The sequence below is a fragment of the Erinaceus europaeus genome, assembly GCF_950295315.1.
Source record: "Erinaceus europaeus chromosome 6 unlocalized genomic scaffold, mEriEur2.1 SUPER_6_unloc_14, whole genome shotgun sequence".
NCBI lineage: Eukaryota > Metazoa > Chordata > Mammalia > Eulipotyphla > Erinaceidae > Erinaceus > Erinaceus europaeus.
Genome location: NW_026647119.1, coordinates 604,835 through 631,475, shown reverse-complemented (window position 1 = coordinate 631,475; position 26,641 = coordinate 604,835). Strand labels below are relative to the sequence as shown.

Below are 26,641 nucleotides of genomic sequence, written 5' to 3'. Positions count from 1 at the left end.
CTCCCTTGAACACAGGGCTTTGGGCCTCTCCCCTGCTTTTAGAAAATTTCTTTGATTCTTGTAGGAATTTCCAGTTAGTAAACATCACTCCCTTTTTTAAAAAAATATGTATCATTGGATAGAGACAGAGATAAATTGAGAGAGGAGGGGATACAGAGAAGGAGAGAGCCAGAGACATTTGCAGGCCTGCTTCACTACTCCAGAAGCTTCAACAGGGGCTTGAACCTGTGTGCTTGTGCACTGTAATGTGTGTGCTTTTTCAGGACATGGCCACCTGGCCCTCAAACTCACTTCCTTACAAGGAGTATGATGACTGACATCAGGAAGAGCCTGATCAACATTATGGAATTTAATAAGCAACATTATTTCTATATTTAGGATGTAGAGCCACTAAGAATTCCTTTTGCTTCCTATGCCTTTACAGTTTCCCATAAACATAAATATCTGTAGTTTCCCTGGTAAACCAACTGCACAGCATGCAGGTGGTATACCCATTAGAGTACAAATGTTATCAAGAGCAAGGACCTGGGTTCCGTTCCCTGCTTCCACCTGCTCTGGAGAAGCTTCATGGGCTATGACGCAGTGCTATAGGTGTCTGACTCTCTTCCTCTCCACCCTCTCCAGACAGGAATGCCACTCTTGTTTTTGCTGCACAGACCTGCAGTGCAAGAAACTGGGAAGAAATAAGTTCAACTCCACAAAATACTGATGTCCATATTTCCTTTTTTTATCTGTGGGCCTCCTGTGCATGATTACACTGTGCCAGATGACCCGTGTTTTCTTTTGTTTTTCCCTTTTAATGTTCAGAAGAGAACGAGAGAGAATAACAAAGACTAAAGCTTCATGCTTGAGCCATTGGCTTTACAGACAAGTAGATGAAAATGTTTTAAATGTAAAAGTCACGACCACATGGAAAACCAAGATGGAGGTCTTAGGAGAAAGTAACCACGAAGCTGTTCCTGGGCCAGCCTAGAACCAGTGACTTCTTGTCTCTGCTGGTGGCTCTCCTGGATCTTTGCAAGTAGGCAGACACCCACAGGCTAAGCAGAGGCACTGAGTACTTGATCCTGAAGCTCCTTTCAAACTCGGAGAGACAGAGAGAAGCACTCTGTCATTCTCCCCTCTGCTCTTAGCCCAACCCATGAGCTTCTGCAGCTCTGTCCTCATCTGGCAGCTCAGCAAGGGTGGGGAGAGGGGCCTGAGCACTGTGTGTGCTGACTGACCCTGGAAACACCACACCACAGGCAGGAAGGTCCTGCCCTCAGAGCTGAGGCTCAAGTGTGGCTGCACTCTTCACTTCTGGGTTTACAAATGCCATTCAGAGAATGCTGAGCGTTCCTTTCTGTTGCTGAATTTCTGATATTTATACTTTGTTACACTTAATGTATATACTACATTACTAAACCTCATACATTAGTAGAAATGATGAACTTTTTAATTTGGGCCTTCTAAATTATTTCAGGCCTTCACAGAAAAGAACACATGATTGAAAAAAAGATTTCAATAGCTTTTTCATAAAAGAATGAAATAAATAAATTTATTTAGAGTTTCTTTCAAGTATTTATTTAGGATGAGAGGAATAGATCACCAGGTAGCCTACTTCAAAGCTCCATTTGTTGATTGATGAGAGAGACAAGAGATAGAATGACACATGACACAAGTGTATGCAGTGCCACAGACCAGACCTGAGATTTATGTTGCTGAGTTGTTTCTACCCAGTGCCAAAAACCATTCTGTAGCTGTCACTTACCTCTTTACTTATCCACCAAGCATAATCCTATTTATCCCAAAGGATACAACATCATCTTTACTTTCCTAGGGGATACTTCATTGAGTATATGTCCCATAACTTTTTTTTCCCCTCCTCCAGGGTTATTGCTGGGCTCGGTGCCTGCACCATGAATCCACCGCTCCTGGAGGCCATTTTTTCCCCCTTTTGTTGCCCTTGTTGTAGCTTCGTTGTGGTTATTATTATTGCCCTTGTTGACGCAATTCGTTGTTGGATAGGACAGAGAGAAATGGAGAGAGGAGGGGAAGACAGAGAAGGGGAGAGAAAGATAGACACCTGCAGACCTGCTTCACCGCCTGTGAAGCGACTCCCCTGCAGGTGGGGAGCCGGGGGCTCGAACTCGGATCCTTGCGCCGGTTCCTGCGCTTTGCGCCACCTGCGCTTAACCCACTGCGCCACCGCCCGACCCCCGTCCCATAACTTTTTTATCCAGTCATCTGTCAAAGGGCATTTGGGTTGCTTCCAAATGGGGGCTATATAGGCCCTAAACTGGAGAAATGTGGGCTGTGGTTTTTCTAGTTGTTCAGGAAGCTTGATGGACGCCTGTCTTTTATTTACCACTAGACACACAACCACCTCAACATTATGCCTCTGCCAGGCATCATTCACAGTTTTGGATGAGACCTTGGTTTGCAAGACTATATGTTTCAGACATGTCCATGCAGCTTCCAGGGGAAGTTTCCAACACTGTCCAGGTCCCGGACCCCTAAGTGCTAATGACCGTCCACCACAAGTGGCTACTAATGAATTCTTATCTGCATCTTCAGATTGGCCTACATATTTAAGTTATTTTCCTGAGGAAATGAAATAGTGTCCTATAGTAAGAACTTAAAAAAAAAAAAGTAAAAAGGCCCAATTCTCATGCAACCAACTTTTGAATGGGGAAGACAGAAATTCAACAGAAGAGACTACCAATCACAATGTGATTCTAGACTCCTGGAAATATTACCCAGAAAAAAACAAAGAGGGAAGTGAGGGAGTAAAGGTGAAAGATGAAACCTGACACTGTGGAGAGGAAAAACAAGGAAGGCTCCTTGGATGAGCTCATTTGAAAGGAGACTTATTTGAATTTAATTTCTTCTTTTTTTTCAGAGCTCTGCTCAGATCTGGCTTATGGTGGTAGCAGGGTTTGAACCTGGGACCCTGAAGCTTCTGACATAAATGTCATTTGCATAGCCATTATGCTCTCTCCCTGGCTCTTGATTTATTTTAATCACTGCAGGGAATAATTCTGGCCCTGCCATATGCACAGTGCCACTGAATGGCCCTAATGCCCAACTGTATAATATTTAAAATAATTTTTTAGAGAGAGAGAGAGAGAGAGCAGTTGGAGAAAGAGAGACAGAATCATCACAGCACCTGTCACCAACCATGACGAGACTGAGCCCATGTATGGTGCTGATGCTCAAATGCAGGGATTCAAACATGGGAGGCATGCACTCTTAAGAGATGAGCTATCTCCAGTCACCAAAATGTAAACACACTTTGAATTCATCTAAAATTCCACTGTGAATAACTGCAGGAACGATATAAAATTGAGGGGGAAAATTACACTTCTCACTGATATTTTTAGCTAAAATTGGTGTTACGTCCTGGACCCAGACATGAACATGTTTATGTCCACAGTGTCAGTGAGACAAGCCCCACTCCTTCATTTAGACATGGTTCAAGTCAGTCACATCAGGTTCTGTTTTTAAAGGAAAAATGGAAAGACTCTAAGTTACAGAACAGCCTGACATGTGCTTCCAAAGAACATGAGCTGCTCAGAAGGGTCCCCAGAACAACAATCCACACACTGTTACTGTGGTGCCGATCTCCACATCTCAGCTTCCTCACCAGCCTGGCCACCACCACAGGCAATGCTCTGTCTTAATCTTATCTTCATATTCACTGAGCATGCTCTTACCAAACCAGATGTGTGTGGGCACTCACAGGACTAACTGACCCTACTTCTCTAAGTTGATGTCAATGTCCCTGAAGCCCCGAGGCTGTCCCTCCAAATAAATGTGCAGCACAGGGAGTTTCACCTGGAGCTATTCAGCACTGAGCTCGGCCCCCCAGAGGAAGTCCATCCTGTGACAGAACAGAATCTCTGGGGTCTAAAAACTCCTCAGATGGTGCCCACCTGCAGCCAGGCTTCATCTCTGCACACTGATGTGCTAAGAACGCTGTGCTCTGCACTAATCTCTGCTCCCTCACCTCAATAATAGTAACTCTGAGCTTCCTTCAGAAGTATGTTTAAATTCTAATATGCAGTTCATTCTGACGGAAGAGAACTTCTAACAGCTGCTGGGAAAATGCAAGTGCATCTGCATGTATCTTGGATGCTGAATCCCAGGCCCCAGACTGTTCAGTTATTTCCCTAACGTGTTCAGTCCTGGCTATGCTGTGTCATGTTCATAGGTAAGGCCTGTAGGACTCCAACATCAGAAGCTAACTCAGTAGGAATCAAAAGGTTTGGGCTCTGTGTGTGCGTATGTGTGTGTCTTCATCCACACTTCACTACCCCTGGCTTGTGTGATGAGAGGGCTCAGGGCAAAAGCCATGGCTCAGGTGCTAGCTCATCTGGTAGAGAGCACATGATACCATAGTAGAGGACCTGGGTTCAAGTCCCTGGTTCCCTCTTGAAGGGGTAAGAACTCAGGAGCAGGTGAGCAGTGCTGCATGCGATCATCTTCTCTCTTTATTTTGAATAGAGAGAGAAACTGAAAGTGGAAAGAGAGATTATAGAAAGGGAGAGACACCTGCTGCTCTGCTTAACTGCTCTGTGAAGCCTCCTTTCCCCCCGGGTGAGGACCGGAGGCTTAAACCTGGGTCCTTGTACATTATCTTAGCTGAGCTCTATAGTGTGTGACACTGTTTCCCCCATCCATCTGGGTGCTCCATCAAATGAAAAATGGGAAAAGAAGAAGATAAAGAACGGCCTCTAGGAATGGTGGAGTTGGGCAGGTGTGGAGTCCCAGCCCTGGAGGGACAAAATGAAGCACAGAGTAAAGGCTGTCTCACACTAAACATTTCCGTGAACTTTCAAAGGTTCAGTGTTCACCTCACTGTTGCCTTCCTTCTAGCTTTTGCTGTTTGTCTGTTTTCCTTTTGCAATCATCTTAATGGGGGCCTCCAGGTTTATGGGAAAGTTGACATAAGGGCACAATCCCAATCACTGTCTCTGTAACCTATGGAGACACCCGGTCTCCTGCCCTCAGTAAGCAGAAGCGCCTTTGAAGAAGCTTCTGGAAGCTCCAGGTGGGAAGCAGTGACGTCAAGGTCATAGGCATGTGGCTGAGGTCTCAGACCCACATCACTGAGTGCACCCCTTCTTACCATCCAGCAGGAAGGGATCCCCCTGTGCACTGTGACTCCTGGTGGACTTGGGGTGTGGTCTCCAACCCGGGTCCCGGTGCCTCCTCTCAGAGCAGAAGTGCAGACCCATGTGGAACCATGAAATCAGGCAGGAGCAGGAGTGGGAGCAGGAGCAGGAGTGGGAGCAGGAGCAGGAGGCAGAGGCTCAGGGCATAGAGAGAGCAGGGGTGAGTCTTTCCTGGATGAGTCATGGTGTTGAGGGAGAGAAGGCACAACCCAGAAATGGGAGTGGTTACAGCTGTAGGTGGGGCCTTTGGCTTTAAAAGTGGTGAACCTTGTGGGGCTTGCTCTCTTTCTGGGGAATACCATGTGATCAAGGAGAAAGTGAGTGAGTTCATTCCTCTCCCTCTCCCTCTCTTGTACACTAACATGTTTAGTTTTCTCTACAGTTTAGTTTACTTGGATAATCATGCTCTCTTTTTAGTTCATTGTTGAGATTGGCGTGAGGCACTTTCAGAATGGGGGCAGATGCCCCCCCCACATTATCTCTTTAACAATTGTGTGGGATGGAGGAGGCTGTGAGTCAGTGTTGGGATCCCCAATAAAGGCCCAGCAGTGTCACTTCACTCAGGTAACCTGGACTGTGTCCTCCTGGCCACCATCACAGGGAAGACTGAGGGGCTGCTGCAAGCAGGGGCAGGTCTTGTGTCAAAGCCCAGCAGCTCCCCCAAGAGCTCCTGTGAAGGGGAGACCCAGGTCCCCAACCAGCACTGGCCCAAGTCAAGGGCCAGGAAGACACCAAGGTCATGACCTCAGAGGTTACAGGGGCCTTTGATTTTTTTTTTTCTCAGCTGCTCACTCCCTGCTCAGCTCTGGCTGATTCTGGTGCTAAAACAGGATTTGGGATCTCAGAGCCCCAGGCTTTCAAGTCATTTGCACAACAATTCTGCTGACTGGCCAACCCATTACAGGGACATTGGCAATGCAGATTGGGATCACAGTGAGACTCCAGCTCACACATCAACATACCTTTAAGATCTGGGGTCTGGGAAAGTGTGGGCAAAGGGAGCCCTGAGAAGTGACACTGCTGTTGGGAATGCAAACTGGTGCAGCCCCTTTGGAAAGCTGCAGGGAGAGTCCTCAAACAAACAAAAAGGGCAGTGCCTTAAGATCCAGCAATATCATCCCTAGGCTTCTATCCAAAGACATGGAAGCACTGGTTCTCAAAGATATCTGAGCCCGGGGGCCAAGTGGTATTGCAGCAGGTTAACTGCACATGGCAGCACAAGGATCCTGGCTTGAGCCCCAGGCCCCCTGCTCCACACATGCAGGGAGGGGTCGCTTCACTGGGGGGTGAAGCTGGTCTGCTGGTGTCTGTCTTTCTCTCTCCACTCTCTCTTCCCCCTCCTCTCTCAATTTCTCTTTGTCCTTTCCAACAACAGCAATGCAACAATGGCATCAAAGTTGGAAAAATGTCCTCCAGGAGCAGTGGATTTGTAGTGCAGGCACCCAGCCCCACAGATAACCCTGGAGGCAAACACATAAAAAAAAAAGGTATCTGAGCCCCATGTTCTCAGCTGCACTGCTTACAGTAGCCAAACAGGAAAGCAAATAGCCAATAACAGATCACTGAATAAGAAGTTATGGGAATAGGTATTAATCATTCTTGAAAGTTCTGTAGAATTAAATGAATCTTTTTTTTACTGGAAACAATGAATAGTGTTGTTTCCAGTCATTAATGTAGGAACACAAGCAGAATGACTTCTGGTCCACTGGGTTATCAAGCAAACTTACCAACATTGATCACGGATGTTTAATAGTGAAATCTGGCCTAATAGTGAAAATATCTAATAGTGAGACCTGGTATCAAGTGCTTTTTTCTTTTTTTTCTTCAATTTTTAAAATTTATTTATGTTTATTTTATATTTTCCCTTTTTATTTATTTTTCCCTTTTTATTGCCCTTGTTCTAGTTGTTGTTGTTATTGATGTTGTCATTGTTGGATAAGATAGAAATGGAGAGATGAGTGGAAGACAGAGAGTGGCAGAGAAAGATACACACCTGCAGACCTGCTTCAAAGCTTGTGAAGGGACTCCCCTGCAGGTGGGGAACCCGGCAGGCGGTGGTGGTCAAAGCTTGCTCCTTACGCAGGTCCTCATGCTTCATGCCACCTGTACTTAACCCACTACACTATACCACCCAAGTCCCATCCATTGCTTTTTTTTCCAGTCCTCTTTTATGATTAAATTCATGAATAACTCCAAATAAACAGTGTGACACGTAACTTTTTAGTATATTCTTATGAGAGTTTGCTTCCTACCTTGATGTTCATTACTCAATTTCTCTCCTGTAGTACACAAATGGGCAGAGAGGTAGAGAAATAACTGCATTTGTATGTATAGATAGAGACATGTAGAAATAGGGAACGTTAAAGCAATACTATGTCGTTATTTATCTACTAGGGAAACATATTTCAGAAACTTTATGTCTTGTACTTCTGATACATTTTTGAACTAGAAGTTTAGACACTTCTGCTTTATTCTAAGGAATCTGAGGATCAGCAGAATTGCTGTGACTTGAACTGCAGCTCTTTCCCATCTACATTTTTTCCCTCTTTATTTTCATGGAGGTTAAGGGAGCCTTCCTGTGGTTATCAAAGAAAGAACATGCAGAGAAAAAGTCAATCGACTGTGAGAGATGGTTAGGTCTTCTCTTCAAAAGAACATGAATAGAACAACTGTTTAGTACAAACATTCTTTTTATAAATTGTTATCTGTGACCACCTGTGGCCAGTAGTTTTGTATTCTTTAGGTCAGCTCCCTGCAGTGCCTCCCTATCCTCCAGCAGAGACCCTCATACTCCCTTTCTCCTTTCCTCCTTTAGACAATGGAGAGATTGTGAGCTCTGAAGCCCAGCCCAGGGGTGGGGAGACAGTTCTGCTTCAGATATAAAAGATGGGAGAAGGCTGAGGGGGACATGCTGCTGCCTGTAGGCCACTGTGGGTGGCACGCCCTTTTGCAAAAGAATAAATAAATGCCTTGCTTCAATTCCTATTTTTTGCCTTGACAACTATTTTTAATTGGACATCATTTCCAACACTAGGAACCCAGGGATGCTGATGGCTCACCCCACTCCTGCCACCTAACAACATCCCATTTGTTCTTTCTCTCTGAATTTAAAGTCTACTGAGAAATTGAGAGGAAGGGGAGAGATAGAGATGTGGAGAGAAAGAGACCCCCACAGACCTGCCTCACCTCTCCTCCCCATGCAGGTGGGGAACCACCAGGCCTCCAACCCTGGTCCTTGTGCAGGGAAGTCTGGGAACTCCAGCAGGTTCCTCACAGCCCAGCAGCCCAGCACAGGTGTTCAGATCATTTTTCCAGGAAGGGGTTGGAGCAGTGCAATAAATGGAAGGGGATACACCCATGACACAAACACAGGGGGAGCAAAGGCAGAACTCCAGGACCCTTCTGTCTCTGTGGCCACCTCACCAGGACAGGGAACTTGGCGCCTCAGCCTCGCAAACCTGGTGCCATGCCCAGTGAACCGTCTTTTACCTCTCTCTAGCTCCTGGGAAGGAAGCTCCCAGGAACAGATCCTGGGAACAGACTGCAAACACCCTGCCCAAAGTAACAACTATTCCAGACCAAGGGGCAGTGCAATGAGAGCAAGGCCAGCCCAGGAGGGGCCCTGCTCTGTTATGTTGCCACCTTGTGGTCACAGAGCAGAATGCACCTTACAGCCAACCAAAGGGCTCCCATATTTCTCCCAAATTTCTCTTCACTTTCTTTTCCAGACACAGATCCAGGGAGAAAAACATACAGAGAAACACCAGAACACTGTCAGCTCAAGCTCAAGGGGTGCGGGGGAACTGAAACTGGGCTCTTAAAGCCACAGGTATGACAGGCTTCAGCAGAACTCCTAAGCACAAGTTCTTCTTATTTTATTTTATTTAAAGAACTCACAAAGTTTTATACCACATTCAAATATGGGTCACACAAGGTATGTTGCTTCTCCTCCTCCTCCTCCTCCTCCTCCTTCTTCTTCCTCTTCCTCTTCCTCTTCCTCTTCCTCTTCTCCTTCTTCTTCTTCTTCTTCTTCTTCTTCTTCTTCTTCTTCTTCTTCTTCTTCTTCTTTTTAACCAGGACACTGATCAGCTCTGGACTATGGTAGTCTTAGGGATTGAAAATGGGACCTTGGAACTTCAGGCATGAAAGTATTTTTGCATAACCACTATGCTCTCTACCCCCACTCTCTTTTATTTTAAATAGTTGTATTTTATTGTATTATTATATTTAGTTATGGGGAGAGAGAAAGATGTCAATGCTCTCCCAGTCGAAGGGCTTCTTTGAAAAATATTTTTATTTTCCATTACTTTCTTAAATAGCTTTACTAATGAGAGATAGGTATAAAGACAGAAAGATGATAACTAGGCAGTCACTTCTGCCCAAGCCCTACTTATTTATTTACTACTTTATCACATTTTATTTTATTGTTATGTTTAGTAATGAAAGCTAGAGAAATGGAATGATACAAAAAGCGTGAGAATGGGCAGGGTTAAATAAAATAATGCTGATGGAAAGAGACTCATACTGGAAGCTCTAGGGTTCCTGCCTCACCATGATGCAGAGCTGAGCAAGGCTCTGGTAAAAAAATAAATACTTAATAAATAAGTGTGTGTGTGTGTGTGTGTGTGTGTGTGTGTGTGTGTGTGTGTGTGTGTCATAGTGAAAGCACAGCACTGCTCAGCTCAGACTTATGCTGGAGAGCTGGGGATTCAACCTGAAGCCTTGGAACCTGAAGCATGAAAGCTTTCTATGTAAACTTTAAGTTAGCTCCCCAGCCTCCAAGTTTAGATGTTATTAACTGGCAAAGATCCTGAACACAATATTAAGAAGAAAAAAAAGTAAAATCGATTATAGTGGTAACGCCATTATGTTAACAAAAGACATCTGAGGAGTCAGCGGTAGCACAGTGGGTTAAGCACACATGGCACAAAGCACAAGTACCAGCATAAGGATCCTGGTCCAAGCCCCTAACTCCCCACCTGCAGGGGGGGTCGCTTCACAGGCAGTGAAGCAGGTTAACACTTGTCTATCTTTCTATCCCCCTCTCTGCCATCCCTCCTCTATGCATTTCTCTCTGTCCTATCCAACAACAATAACAACAACAGAGAAAATAGTTTTTTTTTTTTCAAAAAAAATAGGAGTAGAAAAGAACAGACAAACTGTGAGAGACAGAGTACGATTATTGTTTATATTTGGAGGGTGGATGAATGGTGATTTGTGGTTTTTTCTAATTTGGTCTATAAGTGGTAAAAAAAACTGAAAAAAAAAAGACTGAGGAGATAGCATAATGGTCATACAAAAGCACCACTATACTCCATATATCTCTCCTTCTCCTTCCTCTCCTTTTCTGTATTTCCCTTCCCTTCCTTTTCCTTCTTTAGCTGACCACTGCTTAACTCTGGCTTATGCTGTTGGAGACTGAATCTGGAATCTCTGGTGCCTCAAGCACTAAAGTCTTCTGCATGAACTACTAAGTAGTCCCCCCAATTTCACTCAGAGAGACAGGCACTCCCCCTTGGTGCTGTGACTCTCATTTTTTAATAAATGTATTTGATTTAATAGCACAGAGAGAAATTAAGAAGGAAGGAGAAATAGAGAGGGGGGAGACAGAAACACACCTATAGCACTGCTTCACCACTCCTAAAGCTTTAACCCCTGCAGGTAGGGGCTGAGGGCTTGAACTAGGGTCCTTGCACATGGTAACATATACACTCTACTGGGTGTACCTCTGCCCAGCCCCTGGTTCTATGCCACACCTGTCTGGCCAGATAGGCAGGCCACGACCGCGGTGTGACAAAACAGTGCGGGTGACCTGGTTAGGGAACCGGACAGGGGCCTTACAAGCTCCTGTACGGAAGACCGTACCCAAGATAGGTGGTGGACAGAAGCCTGGATATTTGTGTGGACGGATCCCTGGGTCTCCCGGTTGGCGGAAAGGCCTTGGAGGGCTAGGTGGACTTGGTTTCGCTTCTGAAAGCTTACTGTTGTTGTTTATCATGCTTTATGCAGGCCACCCAGGGAATGTCCAGGAGACTCCGGAGACGCTTACAGTGCAACCCCCCAAGTCTAGTCTGGACATTCCAGATGGGACCCCACTGGATGAAAAGCCCCTTACAACAGTAAATCCCAGCACTTCAAGCCCCAATGACTTGGCTATCCAGGTTGAGCAAGGACTGAGCACTATTCTCAGAAATATTACATTCAATCATACAGACAATGGTCCTTTAGCTTTCCCAGGAAACATGTTACATAGCAACCCTGAAATGCATCTGCATATTGTCTTAGGTAGATTACAGGAAAGTGAGCTTGGCATAAGGATCAGAGCAAGGCGCCGTGTTCCCACTAGTGCCCCCCCTATTCTGGGTATTAAGGTCCAGTGCTTGGAAGGAGAAAGAATAGCCTTTTGGATAAATGAGAGCAGTGAAAGCATTTAGTTCTTACTGATAAATTGACTTTTGTCTGAAACCAAAGGGATGTGGTTAATAACCCATGAAAGAACAGTATGGCTGTGCTTTCGTTTTGCTCGTAGTTGTATGCCTTCAGTTCCTCCTGTCTGTGTTACTTATAAAAAATGTACCCTGCGTACTTTGTGGTCAACTGACTTGGCCAGCTTTTGATTTATGCTTCTTTGTTATGCTATTATAAAAAGAATCTCTATATCAGTAAAAGATTGCAGCAGCATTGAAACTCATGTGTCTCAGTGTTGTCTGTCGCGCCGAATCCACCTCCCACCTATAAGTCTCATTCTCCCTGGATCGGCCTGCTGAGCCCCCAGTTGGGGGGTCGGCGGCACCTGGCGCCTTGAACAGGGACTTGAAGACAGGTGAGTATATTGTCAGGAGGGGATCGGTTCCTGCCGGAGGGTGCTGCAGACCCGCCAGAAGTATTTGGTTAAGGGCAGGTAATCATTAACAGTATGGGATTGTCAGGATCAAAGGGAAAATGTATGTTCCTCTCAGTATTGCTGCACATGCTGTTAGAGCGTGGGCTCCGAGTGTCAGAAGACACTGCTGCAGAATTTTATGAATATATGATGAAGGCGGCCCCCTGGTTTCCACAGGAGGGAACATTGACTCTCCCAGATTGGAAAAGACTTGGGAAAGACTTAAAAAGGTATGCCACTGTGCATGAGGATACTCCTGTGCCCAAACAGATGTTTCCTATATGGTTACAAATCAGGGACGCATTGACAGAAAAGTCAGACTTGGAACTCCTTGCAGAGGAAGTAATGTCCCTCGAAGAGGGTCAGCCACTAATTGACTCAGAAGGTGAAAACAGGTACGGGACGGTTCTGGGAAAGGAAGAAAAGGGCAAGCACCCCACCGCGCCACTTTACACTGAGGTGTTTGATGATTGGGATGATCTAGCTGAGGAAGAACAGGAATATAATGACCAGCATTATCCTGATGAGAGGGATCATGAGGTGGTGGCGATGGTCCCATTACCCAGAAAAAGTAAACAGCCACCCGTACCTAAACCACGAAGGAAGCTACTTCCTCCTGTCGGGTTTCAGGCTGCTGTTCAGGAGGCTCGCAGGACAGGTGATCTTACTTTCAGTTTCCCTGTTGTTGCCCTTGATTTTAATGAGGACGGAGGGGAAGCTGAATGGGAACCATTGGCATTGAAAACCATAAAGGAGTTGCAAGCGGCCGTCAAAGCCTCAGGGCCGTCCGCGCCGTTTACATTGCAACTCGTAGATTTGGTGGCTAGCCAATGGCTAACCCCGAGTGACTGGCATCAAACAGCCAGATCGGTGCTTAGCCCAGGAGATTATGTTTTGTGGCGCACTGATTATGAGGAAAGATGTAAAGACTCAGTAAAAAAGAGCATATCAGGCAGGAGAGGTAAATCTCCCACAATGGACATGATGTTGGGTACAGGAGACTTCATAAAACAGCAGGCACAAGTAAAAATACCAAAACAGGTATTGAAGGAAATCACTACAAATGCTGTTTTGGCATGGAGAGCCATTCCACCTGCGGGAACAACAGGTACTGCCTTAGCAGGTATCCAGCAGTCACTTGAGGAACATTATCAGAGTTTTATTGCTAGGTTAGAAGAAGCCATAAATAGGATGATGCCCCAAAGTGAAGGGACAGCCATATTATTAAAGCAATTGGCTTGGGAAAATGCCAATCAGCTGTGTCGGGACCTAATTCGTCCCATACGCAGGACAGGGTCCCTACAGGATTACATACGAGCCTGTGCTGATGCCTCACCTGCGGTGGTACAGGGAATGGCATATGCAGCTGCAATGCATCGTACCCCCATTACCAAATTTATCAAGACTACTTATGGGGGTGGGCGGTCAGACAAAGACCTGAACTGCTTTGGTTGCGGTAAGCCTGGTCATAAAAGAGCAGCATGTCCCAATAAAGGCCAGAACAGAGAGTCGGCCAGTAAGGGTGTGGCACCAGGAATATGTCCCCGATGTAATAAAGGGAGACATTGGAAAAATGAATGCAGGTCAAAGTTCCACAAAGATGGGACCACTTTAAAAGAAACAGAGACAAAAAACTAATTGAGGGGCTGCCTCTCAGCCCCACGCCAAGAGAGGATCCAAAAGGGACAGAATGTCCAGACACAGGGACACAGATTGAGCCCCCCTCTAAAACTATTCATGACCTTCCTCGAGCCACCCCGGGTAGTGCAGGGCTTGATCTCGCAGCACAGAAGGACTATGTGTTGTCACCCCTGGATGGAATAGTGGTAATAGAGACTTGGGTTAAGGGCTCCTTACCACCAGGGCTGTTTGGGTTGATTTTAGGCAGAAGCTCTGGAAAGGACAAAGGTGTAGAAGTCATACCAGGAGTGATAGACGCAGATACCCGGGATGATATAAAAATTTTGTGTAGAGCCCTGAGAGAGGCTGTAATCATCAGAAAAGGACAAAGGATTGCACAGATCATATTGCTCCCCTATGTAAATTTGCCCAATCCAATTTTGATGCAGTCCAGAGAGGGGCAGTTTGGCTCCTCTGACGTTGTGGCATGGACTCAGGAAATTACTGCAGCAAGGCCGTTTCTTGAAATACACATTCAGGGAAAAACTATAAAAGGGTTGTTGGATACAGGAGCAGATAAAACCTGTATAGCAGGAAAAGACTGGCCTCAGGCATGGCCAGTCATCAGAACAGATTCAACCTTAATGGGTCTAGGGATGGCAGCTAATGTGGCCAAAAGCTCTGGGATCATTCCCTGGAGACATGGAAAAAAGACAGGGCATATACAGCCCTATGTAATTCCCTCATTGCCTTTTTCTTTGTGGGGGCGAGACATTATGCAGGACTTAAATCTCGCCCTGACCACTGACAATGTAGAGGACCAATATTTTTCATAGGGGCCATTGATAATTTATATGCAGATAGCATTCCATGGAAGTCATCTGAACCCGTATGGCAAAATCAATGGCCCCTCACCATGAAAAAAATAGAAGCCATACAACAAATTGTGAAAGAACAAGTGGATAAGGGACATTTGAAAGAAAGCAATAGTCCTTGGAATACACCGGTTTTTGTAATTAAAAAAAATCAGGCAAATGGAGATTGCTGCAAGACTTAAGAGCAGTTAATGCCACTATGGAAGACATGGGAGCCCTGCAGCTGGGGCTTCCTTCTCCTGTGGCTATTCCTAGAAATTATCATATTATAGTTATAGACTTGCAAGATTGTTTCTTTACTATCAAATTAAATCCCATAGATTGTAAAAGGTTTGCATTCTTTGTTCCCTCAGTTAATCATAAAGAGCCTTGTAAATGATATGAATGGCAGGTGTTGCCTCAAGGCATGAAAAACAGTCCTACGTTGTGCCAGAAATTTGTAGATATGGCTGTGTCCCCCCTTAGGCATGGATATCCAGAGGCATATATCATACATTTTATGGACGATATTTTGATTGGGCATGAAGACATTAATCAGGCTAGACAAATATTAAGAGAAATGACTGTGTCTCTAGAAAAGTTTGGGCTAAGTCTAGCCCCAGACAAGATACAAGAAAATAGACCAATTCAGTATTTGGGACACAAGATACATGAAGGATATTTAACGTCTCAGCATGCCCACATTCGTAGGGACAAATTAAATACCTTAAATGACTTCCAGAAATTGCTGGGAAACATTAATTGGGTTATACCATATTTGAAAATCACAACCGGAGAATTAAGCCCCCTATTTGATATATTACATGGGGATTCACATCCTAAGTCAAAAAGACAGCTGACCCCTGATGCCACAGCTGCACTACAATTGGTGGAGGAAAGGCTAGAACAAGCTAGACTGCATCAAGTGAATTACGCCATACCTTGGGCATTGCTCATAATGAAAACTGCTTATACACCCACAGGATGCCTGTGGCAAGATGCTCTGCTAGAATGGGTCCATATGCCCCACTCTCCATCAAAAGGTCTCATCTCATATCCGAGCCTGGTAGCCCAATTGATAGTCAAGGGAAGGACAAGATCAAAAGAAATATTTGGAAGAGATATGCAAGAAATAGTAATTCCTTACTCTAGGTTACAATTTGAACAATTGTTACAAGAAAGTGATGATTGGAGTTTGGCCTTGATGGGATATACAGGACAGATTAAGTATCATCTGCCCAAGCACCCTATAATAGAATTTTGAAAAGAAACAGCATTGATTTTTCCCCAGCAGTGTTCCATAGAACCGCTTACAGAAGCACAAACTATTTTTACTGATGGTTCTAGTAATGGAGTAGCGGTTGTCTGGACTGAAGGGGAACCCCCTATAATATCCCACACAGGAAAGACATCTGCTCAGCAGACGGAACTGGCGGCTGTCACGCTAGCCTTTCGACACTTCCCCCAGACATTTAACCTTTACATCGATTCTAAATATATAGTGAGCCTCTTTCCCACTATTGAAACTGCCCTCATCACGGGTAAGTCAACTATCAAAGAGCAGTTAAAAGTAATCCAGGATTTAATCCTGCAAAGAAAGCATAAGTTTTTTATAGGGCACATTAGAGGGCATACAAATTTGCCAGGGGCCTTGGCTTTTGGCAATGCCATGGCTGACCACTTCACAAGGGCCAACCTTTGCCTCACTATACAAGAGGCTGAGGACAGTCATGCTTTACATCATCAAAATGCTAATGCCTTAAGATATCAATTTAAAATTACTAGAGAACAAGCCAGGCACATTGTGCAGACCTGTGGGGCTTGTCCGCCCGCTAGGCAAGTACATAAAATGGGAGTAAATCCCAGAGGGCTAAAGCCAAATCACTTATGGCAAATGGATGTTACTCATGTTCCAGAATTTGGGAGGCTGTGCTATGTGCACATATGTGTTGATACCTTCTCACATGCTGTGCTAGCCACCGCTAGGACTGGAGAAGCTGTAAAGGATGTTATTCAACACATGGTTGCGGCCATGGCCGTCCTTGGACAGCCTCTGAGGGTGAAAACAGATAATGGTCCGGCCTACATTTCCAAACCGTTTGCCAAATTCTGCAATACCTGGAAAATTCGACATGTGACAGGGATACCATATAATCCTCAGGGACAGGCTATAATTGAAAGAACTCATCAGGATGTGAAAGCACAGATAAAGAAATTACGAGAAGCCAGCCCTTATTTAACCCCCCACCATGTTTTGTCTCATGCCTTGTTTACTCTTAACCATTTGAATCTCAATGACACAGGCCAGTCAAGAATGGAGAGACATTGGAATCCTTCCCAGGATAATCCCAAACCCTTGGTAAAATGGAAAGATCAGCTTACAGGACTGTGGAAAGGGCCAGACCCTCTTATAACTTCAGGGCGAGGGTATGCTTGTGTCTTTCCACAGGATGGAGAATCTCCCATCTGGATCCCAGATCGACTCATCAGGCACGTCGCGACGCCCCAACCGAAACCGAAAGAAGATGAAGCAGCTACGGAGGAAACTGCAGAGGTGCACACTGACGCCGCAGCCGATGGCGGGATCGCTCCCAACCATGAGCCAGATACAGCGGTTGATCCAAGTGGCCACGCAGGCAGTGCATGAGGAGGGGAAACCCCCTTCTATGGCTAATATTTTCCTTGCTTGCATGCTTTTACTTTCAGCAGTTCCAACACAAGGTGATTCATATTGGGCATATGTTCCAAAACCTCCATTAATTCATCCCGTTACGTGGCAGGAAAGAGAGCATATAAAGGTTATGACTAATGTGTCTGATATTCTAGGGGGAACTCCAATATTCTCTGTGGGCCCAATAAAGTCTTCCACATTAACTTACGAGGGCAGAGCAGACTCCGCCCCTATATGCTTCAGCCTCTTAGGCTTCTCAATCTCTGGTTGCTTACCAGTGGCATATAGGACCTTTGTGACTGACGCCCCGGAGTCTGTGGAAAAACCAACACCTGAAAAAAGGTTGGTTTGGGAATTACAGATTAAAACTTTGGGATGGTATACAGAAAATGAGACTGCGAGTACCACAGAGACATTACCCATCACTGACTGTCTGCATAAATATAAAAATCAAGACTCTCAGTGGATATATGATGATCAGACCCCTAATTGGCTCTCGTGTGGATTCCAGAAAAAGGGAATCCCCTATGTGGTTACAGGAACTAACACTACAGTATGGGACTTTTCGGTCTCATCTCCTAATTATAATCAAGCTGGTTATTTTAAAAATAATAGTGAAAAGTTTAATAATTATAACTCCAAAGACAAAGTTATTCATAGATTTTTTACAGCAGGCTTTGTGGAACCTGTTTGGATAACTAAGAACACCGACGGTTCCTCCTTAATGCAAATGGATCTGTTCAGATTGGCTGCTGCAGCAGATATGATTTTATGGACCAAACCAAAAGCTACACACCCTGAGCCAATAGGAGCTAGGGCATGTGTTGGGTATCCCTTTGGCATTTTGATGGCGAAACGCTCTTTCTTCTCAGTCTGCCCCATTTCAAGCAACTCATATCATTAAATGTCTACAATGTGTTCTAACAAATTGCATGGAAAATGATTTTAAAAAGGAGTTTGATGTTATGCTGTTAGTAAAAAGACCTGCTTATGTTATGATGCCTGTAGACCTTAAACAGGAAGCATGGTTTGAGGATACAGGACTCATGGTTGTACAAAGACTAAATGAATTATTGCGGCCAAAAAGATTTGTGGCAGCACTTATCCTAGGAATTTCAGCCTTAATAGCTATCCTTACCTCTTTCGCCGTTTCGACAACAGCTTTAGTAAAAAACATCCAGACAGCCCATTTTGTGAATGACATGCATAGGAACATTTCCTTAATACTTGCTGAACAGCATATTATAGATAAAAAGTTAGAAGCAAAACTCAACGCTCTTGAGGAAGTGGTTATAGCCCTGGGGCAGGATGTAGCTAACATAAAAGCTAGAATGGCAACAAAGTGTCACGTCTCCTTTAAGTACATTTGTGTCACCCCAGCTAAATATAATGATACAGAAAATTGGAATAAGACAAAAGCACATTTACTAGGAATCTGGAAAGATAATGATTTGACTCATGATTTTCAGGAGGTGCAAGATTATATCACTGCTACCAGCACTGCTCATTTAAATGATTTTGGATTCGAATCCCTAGCTCAGCAGCTCTATGAGAATGTCTCTGCTCTCAATCCTTTCACTTGGTGGCATTATGCAATAGTGGCAGCTGTTGCCCTAATAATAATCATAGTGGTTTTCATGGTGTTTCCTTGTCTTTTCAGAGCTCTCCTATTGGCCATCAAAACGACCCGGAGGGACCTAGAGGAATTCCGTCTTAAAAACAAAATACCGGGAACTGCCACACCTGTCTGGCCAGATAGGCAGGCCACGACCGCGGTGTGACAAAACAGTGCGGGTGACCTGGTTAGGGAACCGGACAGGGGCCTTACAAGCTCCTATACGGAAGACCGTACCCAAGATAGGTGGTGGACAGAAGCCTGGATATTTGTGTGGACGGATCCCTGGGTCTCCCGGTTGGCGGAAAGGCCTTGGAGGGCTAGGTGGACTTGGTTTCGCTTCTGAAAGCTTACTGTTGTTGTTTATCATGCTTTATGCAGGCCACCCAGGGAATGTCCAGGAGACTCCGGAGACGCTTACAGTGCAACCCCCCAAGTCTAGTCTGGACATTCCAGATGGGACCCCACTGGATGAAAAGCCCCTTACAACAGTAAATCCCAGCACTTCAAGCCCCAATGACTTGGCTATCCAGGTTGAGCAAGGACTGAGCACTATTCTCAGAAATATTACATTCAATCATACAGACAATGGTCCTTTAGCTTTCCCAGGAAACATGTTACATAGCAACCCTGAAATGCATCTGCATATTGTCTTAGGTAGATTACAGGAAAGTGAGCTTGGCATAAGGATCAGAGCAAGGCGCCGTGTTCCCACTAGTGCCCCCCCTATTCTGGGTATTAAGGTCCAGTGCTTGGAAGGAGAAAGAATAGCCTTTTGGATAAATGAGAGCAGTGAAAGCATTTAGTTCTTACTGATAAATTGACTTTTGTCTGAAACCAAAGGGATGTGGTTAATAACCCATGAAAGAACAGTATGGCTGTGCTTTCGTTTTGCTCGTAGTTGTATGCCTTCAGTTCCTCCTGTCTGTGTTACTTATAAAAAATGTACCCTGCGTACTTTGTGGTCAACTGACTTGGCCAGCTTTTGATTTATGCTTCTTTGTTATGCTATTATAAAAAGAATCTCTATATCAGTAAAAGATTGCAGCAGCATTGAAACTCATGTGTCTCAGTGTTGTCTGTCGCGCCGAATCCACCTCCCACCTATAAGTCTCATTCTCCCTGGATCGGCCTGCTGAGCCCCCAGTTGGGTGGTCGGCGGTAGTTCTATGGTACTCCTATGTGGTACCAGGGTTCATCTGGGCCAGCAGCACCCTACTAGGTATGCATCCGACCTCTCTCAGCCCCTAGCAAAGATATTTAAATATTATATGGAGCAGAGCATGGTGGGTGGTGCAGCCAGTTGAGCACACAGGTTACCATGTACAGTGACCTGGGTTCAAGGCCCAGGTCCCCACCTCTGGGGGGAGGTTTCATGAGAGGAGAAGCAGTGTAGCAGGTATATTTCTCTCCCTATATCCCCTTTCATTTTCAATTTCTCTCTGTCTCTACAAACAAGAAAGTAAATAAATATTTTTTTTTAGATTTTTATTTCCCCTTCTGTTGCCCTTGTTTTTTATTGTTTGTGTACTTATTATTGTTGTTATTGACGCCAGCATTGTTAGATAGGGCAGAGAGAAATGGAAAGAGGATGGGAAGACAGAGATGGGGAGAGAAAGACACCTGCAGACCTGCTTTACCACCTGTGAAGTGACTCCCCTACAGGTGAGGAGCCAGGGGCTCAAACCGATATATTTATGCTGGTCCTAGTGCTTTGTCCCACATGCAATTAACCCACTGCAGTACTGCCAACTCCCATAAATAAATATTTTTAAAAAAACTTTTAAAAAGACTAAGAAACAAAGATTTTGCTAGGCAGGTGAAATAGCTCACTTGAATAGTGCATTGGCTTTTCCATGTGTCTAATGCAGGTTTGAACCCTGCCCCCACTTCACTGAAGCAAGCTTTAGTGCTGTAATCTATCTATCTATCTATCTATCTATCTATCTATCTATCTAACTAACAATCTATCTATCTATCAATCAATCTACCTATGTATCATCTATCTCTATCACAACAAAGAATTATTATGGTTATTCTGGGAAATGGCATAATTCAGAAATAGGATTGACTCATTGCTCAGAATCCTTCAAAGCAGATGCCAGGATCTGACTCCTGAAATGAGTCAGAGATGGGTGAGCTTATAGCAGTAGCGGAGTGGACTCTCTCTATGATTCTATCTCTCTCCCTGTGCCTCTTTCCCCTTCCTTCACTCTCCCTTCCCACTATCTCAGAATTTATAGTTGATGGCTTATTTTTGTAATTGTCTATTCTTGCCTTTCCGTTTTTCATTTCTCTTCTTTTCATAATGTCTGTTGTTGTTTTTACAGTGGTGGTGTTGTCTGGCTAACTGGTTTTGATTGAACTGCATCAATCTCTGCTTCAGCTGCTATTATACACTCTGGGGTTTGTGACTTCATCTGAGAAAAGACTCTAGTGTGCCCTTATACTCACACACACAACAACTTAAGAATGATAGGACAGAAAACTACAAACCATGTCAATGAAAAAATAAAGAAGGTAAAATTGAGAGCAAATAAAACTGTTAGCACAATGAATCAGGACAAGACCCCAGAACAGAGTCCAGATAAATCAGAAGTAATTCTAGATTAGAAAGGTATGCAAACACTAATAGACCTGATGATCACAGAAATGAAGACAACTATGGAGGAAAGGACAATCAGAAATAGGGAAACAACAGAGGAGACCCTCAAGGAAAATACCAGCTACCTCAAGGTAATTAGAGAACTGAAAGCTGACATAGCTGAGCTAAAAGGCCAACTAGCAGAAGAAGTTACTGAGCTGAAGAAGGAAGGTGAAGGAAGGGAACGAAGATTAACAGAAGCAGAAGAAAGAATTACCAGACAGAGAGGATGAGCTAGAGAAATATAAGAAGGATGTAAAAGAGCTAAAAGAGAGATTGAGAGACACTGAAAACAATAACAGAGACATATGGGATGATCTCAAAAAGAGTAACACTTCATAATTGGCCTACCAGAGGAAAAAAGAGAGGAAGGGGAAGAAAATATCCTAGAGGAATTAAGAGAGAAAAACTTCCCAGCTCTCAACAACAGAAAGGACATTAAGATTTCAGAGGCCAGGAGAGTCCCAAACAGGATAAACCCAAACCTGAAGACACCATGACACATCGTAGTTACAATGAAAAGAAGTAAGAATAAAGAAAGGATCCTGGGTGCTGAGCAGCAGCACAGCCAGTTAAGTGTACATGACCTGAAGTGCAAGGACCAGCATAAGGATCTGGGTTTGCGCCCCTACAGGGGGTCACTTCACAGATGGTAAAACAGGTCTGCAGGTGTCTATCTTGTTCTCCCCCTCTATCTTCCCCTCCTTTCTCCATTTCTGGCTGTCCTATCCAACAACAATACTACTAACAACAATAATGATAATATTGCATTTGCCAGTCCCAACCTAATCAATGTAACGAGTACCACCTCAGCATGCTTCACTTCAGACTGTGTCAAGAGACTTCAGGTGTGGAATGACAACCTTCAGCTTCATTACTTGGGTGAGACCTTTCCTTCCATAGTATTCTCTAATTCCATCCCAGGAGGTTCATTCCCAACAAAGTCCCAAAACCTAGATATAGATCAGGTCCCATGAGATAGAGCATATGTTCACACCATCCTTAAACTAGGGCAAAATATATACCTGAAAGCATAAGTACACAACAGTCTGCAGTGAGTCAGTATAAAGTTCCTAATGAAATAGTATCTAATTAGACTTAGATACCCTCCTCACCTCCTTCCTATTACAGTTCTCTTACTCACTCCAAAGCTAACCTTAACAAAGCAAGGACTGCAAACCTGAATAAGGGCAAGAGACTGGCTTATGTTAATGATGACTCTTTAGTCACTATCAGGCCAGCCCATCAGCTGGGGCCCTATTCGGGGAGTCCTGAGATTCTCAAACAGACATGATGGGCCTAGACATCAAATAATTCCCTCTCTCCATTGTTACCAGTCATCTCTATCAAAAACAACCCTATGTGGGCCCCCCATTGGACCTTGTCCTCACCTTGGATCAACAATGGTAGAGAATGTTCTATCCTCCCTTTGGAGGATGGACAACATAAGCTATGCTACACCTAAGGAAGATCAGTCCTGATATTGGGGCAGCTTGGAATGCTCCTACTCGTGACCACAGAATGTGAGCTCAGATCTACAGGGATGCAGAATTCACATAGGCTCCTAAGTTGAATATTGGCCCCAGTACATATCAAATTGATGGGGTTTACAGTCAACAATATTTATACCCCTTTCCCATATTAGGGAACTACTCTCTTCCCTGATCCAGCTTTCTGTCCCTTTTCTAGCCATGACATCACCTCCCCAGACAATACTGGGATCCACTTGCATATCAGATTTCAGGCTCAGAGGAAAAATTAAAAACAAACTAGTATAGCTACAGGACCTTTGAAATATTACTAAAATATGCCTATTAGCTATCTCCAAAATGGAGGGCCCGCCTCCCCAACACGCCATCTGCACTATTCCAGCCTTTCACATGTATCCATAAACTAGGGAAAATATATACCTGAAAGCAGAAGTACACAAGAGTCTGCAGTGAGTACCCCCCAACACTTCATCTGCACTATTCCAGCCTTTATGTCCATGACTGTCAACAATTTGTTTGGCTTTGTATGTTAGTTCTCTTTTCTGCCACCAGGTTCCAGATGTCAGCATGATGCTGACCAGACTTCCCTGGACAGACAACCCCACCAATGTGTCCTGGATCTCTGCTTCCCCAGAGCTCCACCCTAATAGGGAAAGAGAGAAGCTGGCTGGGAGTATGGATCTGGATCGACCATTCAACTCCCATGTTCAGCGGGGAAGCAATTACAGAAAACAGACCTTCCACCTTCTGCATCCCACAGTGATCTTTGGTCCATACTCCCAGAGGGATAAGGAATAGGAAAGCTGGCAGGGGAGGGGATGGGATATGGAGTACTGGTGGTAGGAATTGTGTGGAGTTGTACCCCTCTTATCCTATGATTTTGTGAATATTTCCTTTTTTAAATAAATTAAGAACGTGAAGAAATTTTTAAAAATTAAACATTTTGAAAATTGCCTCCCTGCAGAGATTTTTTTTTTGGCTTCCAGGGTAACTTCTAGGGCTCAGTGCCTGCACTACAAATCCACACTGTGGATGTGCCTAGGTGAGAAAGGATTAAGAGGCCCAGAGGTAGTCTGAGCACTAACTACTGTGCCAGGACTGTGGGGATGCTCACCCTTTCACCATGAAATTTAAACAATACATTGCATGGCCCGGCTGCCACATACAAATACATACACTACAGTGCCTAAGGATACCAGGGAGTAAGCCCCGTGACCTTGCCTGCAGGGGGGAAAGCTTCACAGATTCTAAAGCAGGGATATGGGAGTCTCTGTCTCCTTCTTCTCAATTTCCTTCTCTAGAAAAATAAATATTGAATTAACAAAATAAGCACTAAGGTGCAGAGCTTACCCTGCAGTCCTTAGAGCCTGGCTTCTGGTAATTGAAATATGGGAATAGGAGAAGGTGATTCCAGGGTTTAGAAGAAGCCTTTCCAACTATAACTGACTTCTAGAGAAAGTATTCTGTAAAACTTTGGAGGACTGAGTTAATGGGATGACAGAAAGGCAAAAAGATAACTGAAGGGAAGGTTAGAATGTCCCCAGTAGTCACAAGCAAGGTCCCATCAGTGTAAATCAATCTGAGAAAGTCCAGAAAGAGCTTTGAAGAATAGACTCTGTGGGGTTGTAGGCCTCAAAAATATTTTTATTCTATCTCTTTGAGTAAAAAACAAGAAACCCGTGATTTTACGATTTAGCTTTCATGGATGCAGGCCTACCGACCAGTTTAGAGAAACAAATACATTAACTGGGTATTTTGAAAGGAGGCACTGGTGATCTGTTTATATATCCTCTGTGCAGCTCTACTTGTAGGCCAGTATCTGAAGAGAGAAAATCATGCAGGCAAAGAGCTGCAAGGAGGTGGCAGGTGCCGGCACTGGTAGTGACAGAGAACCATTAGCTGTAGGAGATTTGATTTCACTTTGTTTAAAGCCCCCTCATGGCTACCTCTACAGAGTATTATTTAATTTAGTTTTTGTTTGCTTGCTTGCTTTTTTGTTGTTTTTGTTTCAAACAGAGCACTGATCAGCCATGGCTTATTGGGAATTAAACTTAGGGCTTCATGTATCTTGGGACTGAATGTTTGGAGCTTTAATGCTAGTACCATCTCCCCAGCCCAACACACTCTCTATTCTTTTGAAATTACCTTCTGAATATTTCTGAATGAATCCTGTTATGGCTGGCTTTTATACCACAGCCTCTGTTCAGGTGCTTAAAATATCTATGTTCAACATCTTCTCACACCATCCAGTTCCATGCTGTGCTACCTCTGCAATTGCTGCCTGTGACTTCTGAAGGATAGTTCTTGCGCAACTGCCCAAATCCACCTCAGTCCTCAACCATCCAGCTCAGTGTTCCTGTCGCCAAAAAGAAACCTGCTGACAGCAGCTTCTCTCCTCATGAACTAAGCTTTCTACTTTTCACAACACCTCAGTCAGTGCCCATCTGCCACACAGCTGAGCAGCTTCTTCCCCTAGCAGACTGAGGTCCTGCATTCCTGGGGTCACCTCTGGAAAAACACCAGTCCCCACAGGTTCCAGCAGGTTCACTAAACTCAATGGTCACAGGCAGAAATACTTAGGAGACAGCATTTCAAATGCATGAATGAGCACCACAACATCTGCAAACTGGACACAGCCAGGTGGGCTCTCTAGGGCAGGGAGAAGCCTGTCTGCCTGCCTTGTCTGCAGCATCTACACTAGGCTCCCTTCTCACCAGCGCTGAGCTGGCCTGGCTGAGGCTTCACTTCTGTCTCGAGGCCCTGCTGGACATGGTCACTTCCCTGCTGCTGGACAACTCTGCCCCAGACAGCCTCCCACTGGATCCTAAAATATCCAGGCTTAACACCCATGGGAGGAGAGGCAGGAGCCCAGCAATGCCCAGGGGGGACTAATGGCCACATGCCTCTGAAGCTCCAGTCGCCATTCCTTGTACAGGAACATTTCTGAACCAGAAACTAACTAGGACAGAACTGTCTGTGGGATCAAAAGTTGTTGGCCTGTTGGCCTCTGTGTCCAGAAACAAGGATGAGCTGTCACAGTTGACCTACTAGGAGAAAATGGACTGAACTGATTTCGGCAAGAGTGGCAAGAAAAAGCAGAGAAGATCCTGGAAGACTGACCTAAAAGGAAGACTCAAATTGTTTACAGTGATGCTGTATCTGTGTTGATGGATGGATTGGGGATGTTTTTAGATTTCTCTAGTGTCTCAGACAATCCAGGAAGTGATGCAGTCAGTGTCTGGATTAGGCATGGAGTCTACTATGATAGTGGGAGGTGGTAGAATTGGGATTCCCATTAGAAAGAAACTCCATTTCATCCCACAGTGTCTTAGCATCCCTACCTGCCTCAGAGCCAGGTTATGCTGAAAGAAGATAGGAATGTTTTTGACCAGTATTTTTTTAAATTTCTATTTATTTATTTATTTAAAAAAGGATATGTTAACAAAACCATAGGATAGGAGGGGTACAACTCCACACAATTTCCAACACCAGATCTCTATATCCCATTCCCTCCCCTTAAGGAAGACAGGAATGTTTTTTACTATTATTTTTAAATTTCTTAGGAGACATTTTAACCATACCATTCTAATACTCTCCCATCAATAATTATATGTTGAAAAAAGTATATTGGCTTGCTTTGTAGTATAACCAGACTAAAATGTCTAATTAAATAATTTATTATTATGACTTTTTTTTTTTGCCACCAGG

General features: G+C 44.4%; 1 long non-coding RNA gene across 2 annotated transcripts in view; it reads right to left on the bottom strand.

The window, feature by feature from the left end:
• The window catches only part of LOC132536134 (uncharacterized), a 429,711-nt gene that overhangs the window by 9,389 nt on the left and 393,681 nt on the right, over positions 1-26,641 (bottom strand). Inside the window, exon 2 of one of the 2 annotated variants that reach the window (XR_009547806.1) lies at positions 526-658. The exons of the other annotated variant lie outside the window; for it this stretch is intronic. This is a non-coding gene — a long non-coding RNA (uncharacterized LOC132536134). The remainder of the gene's footprint in view (positions 1-525; positions 659-26,641) is intronic. 2 annotated transcript variants of the gene reach the window in all.